Below are 3,957 nucleotides of genomic sequence, written 5' to 3' on the forward strand. Positions count from 1 at the left end.
TGTTTGACGATTTCCAAAAAAAAAAAAAAGTGTTAGACGATTTTATTATAAAGTGAAGGGCCTCTGATAAATTAGGGTTCAATTATTCTTTTATATAATTTTTTATTTATAAATGTATGTTAAAAATATGCATTTGAAATGAAAAAACTTTAAAATAAAAGAAAAAAAAAATTAACTGAATCTTAAAAAATTTCTAACAAAATTTCATACAAACAATATAATGTCCAATCTCAAAAGTACGAAAATTAATTTTTAGATAAAATTAACAAAAAAGAAAATGTTTATTTAATATTTAAATATAAAAAATGCTTCATATAAAATAATCACCTTAACCCTCACAATACATAGAGTCGGCCCTACTAATAAATCAATCTTAACTGCAAAAGTTTATGTATAAGAAAAGTGTTACACATTCCAAATTTTTTTCCCAAATGATGTGTTACAATTTCATAAGATTTATTATTTTGGAAAGTGTGTCACCAACTTATGGGATGGTGACACATCATTTGAGAACTAACTTTTAGGAAAAAAATTTGAGATATGTAGCATTTCTCTGTGTATAAATATTGTAAATAAATGTGCAAATAAAGTTTAGGGTTAAATACTATTTTAGTACTTGTGATTTGCATCAAAATCAAATAGACACCTGGATTTTCAAAAATATCGCAAATGGTACCTATGGTTAGCTAATAAACCCACTTGGTACTTATGTCAAGATTCCGTTAAGTTTTCTAACAGAATGCCATATCACCCTTACACGTGGGCGCCACGTGGTGTAGTACCTAGGTTTTGGGCGTCACGTCATATTTTATTTAAAAAAATAAAATTAAAAAAAAACCAAAAAAACATATTTTATTTAAAAACAAAAAAAATAAAAAAAAAAACCAAAAAAAAATAAAAAACGCTGGGGTGGCCAGCCACCCCATTTGGCTTGGGGGTGGTTCGGCCACTCCAATGTTTTTTTATTTTTTTTTGGATTTTTTTATAAAATAAAATATGTTTTTTTGGTTTTTCATTTTTTTTTATTTTTTAAAAATAAAATATGACGTGACAGCCAAAAACTCAGGTACCGCGCCACGTGGCACCCATGTGTAAGGGTGACGTGGCATTCCGTTAAAAAACTTAACAGAATCTTGACAAAGATACCAAGTGTGTTTATTGGCTTACTATAAGTACCATTTGTGATATTTTTGAAAACACAGGTGGCTATTTGATTTTAGTGCAAGCCACAGGTACTGGAATAGTATTTAACCCTAAAGTTTATTAGTATTTTTATTATTATTATTATTATGTCTTAGGTTCCCCTCGGGCTCTAAAGGGAAACTTTTGTTAGCATGGAGACCTTAGGTAGATTAGGAATGTTTTAAGGTTTCTTGTAATATCCTTGTAGGCAAATGGTTGGTTACTTTGAGGGAAGGAAGGGGTTGAGGCAAGGGATCCCTTATCTCCTTATCTTTTTGTACTAGCTATAGAGGTGTTTACTAGGATTATGGCTGATCATACAAATGATGGTCCAGGTTTTAAGTTTCATCCCAAATGTTTGAAGCTTAAGCTTACTCACTTGTGTTTTGCAAATGATCTCCTCATTTTTTTTTTTTTCTGTGACTAATTTGAGGTCCATTAATATCATTAAAGCTGCTTTGCTTGAATTTGAAGAACTTTCTGGTTTGAAAGCTAATCCTGCTAAGAGTTCTGTTTTTTGTTCTAGGCTTTCGGATAGGGTGAAGTCCTTACTGATGGGGGAGTTGAAGATGATTGAAGGGCATCTTCCAGTTAGGTACCTGGGAGTTCCTCTCATTTCTACTAGGCTGTCTGCAGTAAACTGTGGAGCTTTGTTGGATAGAATTACAGGGCGCATTGATCCTTGGCTTTCTAGGAATCTTTCCTATGCAGGTAGGCTCCAACTTCTATCCTTTGTTTTGTACAGTTTGCAAGTGTACTGGACTGGAATTTTTATTCTCCCTAAGGCAATCATCAAGGCTATTGAACTTAAATTTAATAGATTCCTTTGGAATGGGAAACCTGAAGGGACTGCTAAGGCAAAAGTTTCTTGGAAGGATGTGTGTTTTCCTAAGAAGGAAGGAGGCTTGGGGTTGAAAAGCTTGGAAGTTTAGAACCAAACCTCTATGCTTAGGCATGTTTGAAGCCTCTTGGCTAGGTTTGGTTCTATTTTGGGTGGCATGGGTGAAGGAAAACATGCTAAAAATTAAGAGTTTTTGGAGTGTTGGCATACCCCAAACCTGATCTTGGAGTTGGAAAAAGAACTTAAAACTGAGGGATATTGCTAAGAGGTTTTTAAAGTTTGAGGTTGGCAATAGAGAGAATATTCATATGTGGTTGGATTCATGGCACCCTTCTGGTATTCTTTTGGAGACCTTTGGTCAAAGGGTGGTTTATGATGCTCATAGCAATGTGGAGGCTAAACTTTCTTTTGTGATCCTTAATGGGGACTGGTTTTGGAGACTAGCCAGATCTGAAGCCTTAGTTGAAATTCAATCTAGGCTTCCTGAAGTTAGTATAGGCATTAATGATAAGCCTATATGGACTGCTTCTGTAACATCTCACCCCAATGACACACAATATTGTCCGCTTTTGGCTCCCCTCGAACCAGACTTCCCAAGAGGTCACCCATTCTGGTACTACTCCAGCAGAAGCACGCTTAACTGCGGAGTTCTGATGGGATTATAACCATCACGGCTTTAAAACGCGTTGTTGTCATTAAATGTGTAGTATACATTTAAGCACATCCTCATCTCCATACCCAGGCGATGTGGGACGTCACAATCACCCCCTCTTAGGACCCAGCGTCCTCGCTGGCGACCCTCATGGGATTAGCCCATTCTTGGCGTCCGCCCCAGCGAGTGCCCGCTAGCGACCTTCATGGGCTTGTGCACGCTCCCCCCATCTCAGGCTGGACAATGACTCTGATACCATATGTAACATCCCACCCCAATGACACACAATATTATTCGCTTTTGGCTCCCCTCGAACCAGACTTCCCAGGAGGTCACCCATCCTGGTACTACTCTGGCAGAAGCACGCTTAACTGCGGAGTTCTGATGGGATCATAACCATCACGGCTTTAAAACGCGTTATTGTCAGTAAAGGTGTAGTATACATTTAAGCACATCCTCATCTCCATACCCAGGCGATGTGGGACGTCACAGCTTCTAGGAAAGGTTGCTATGTTAGTTCAGAAACTTGGCAGATTCTTAAAGAGAAAAAGGTGGAGACTGCTTGGTGGAAACTAGTGTGGTTCCTTCTAGCTATTCCTAAACAAGATTTCATTTTATGGCTTGTTATGCAGAATAGACTCCTTACAGGGGATCGTTTGCTTAAATTGGGATATAAAGGGGATGTCAAGTGCTGTTTCTGCCATAATCAAATTGAAACTAGAGAGCATTTGTTTTTTGAATGCAGCTTTAGTTATCGAATTTGGAAGTTCTTAATGTCTCGATGTAGTGTGGACAATCCTCTTAAAAGTTTCCTTTGCCGCCTGGGGTTAAGCTCTGTAATTTATCATCTTTGACGCACAAGGAATGAGATTAAACACTCTAGCTAGCTGAACATTGAAGAGCAGATCTTGAACAAAATTCTATGGGAAGTGAGGGCTAGAATAGTTGGGAACTGTAAATTTCCTAAGACTATGGAGAATCTTGTCTTAGTGAGTTTGTGGAATTTGCCTGCAGAATTATTGTTTTAAGTTGTTTTTGCAGGTTGTGCTGCTGTGCTGTTTGTTGCCTGAGATGCTTTCTATGTGGGTTGTTTCTGGTTGGGAGGTTGTTCTTTAGGTTTCGTTGTATGTTGGGTTTTTTTCCTGCAGGTTTGTTGTTTCTGCAGCTTTGTTTGGTTTAGTTAGGTTGGTTAGGCCTCTATGAGGCTATCTTAAGCCTGTTGTCAAGGCTTGTATTTGGTGCTACCTTGATGTTTTGATTTTGAGCTTTAATGAAATTGCTT

Source organism: Corylus avellana, chromosome ca10 (assembly GCF_901000735.1).
Source record: "Corylus avellana chromosome ca10, CavTom2PMs-1.0".
In the NCBI taxonomy this organism is placed as follows: Eukaryota; Viridiplantae; Streptophyta; class Magnoliopsida; order Fagales; family Betulaceae; genus Corylus; species Corylus avellana.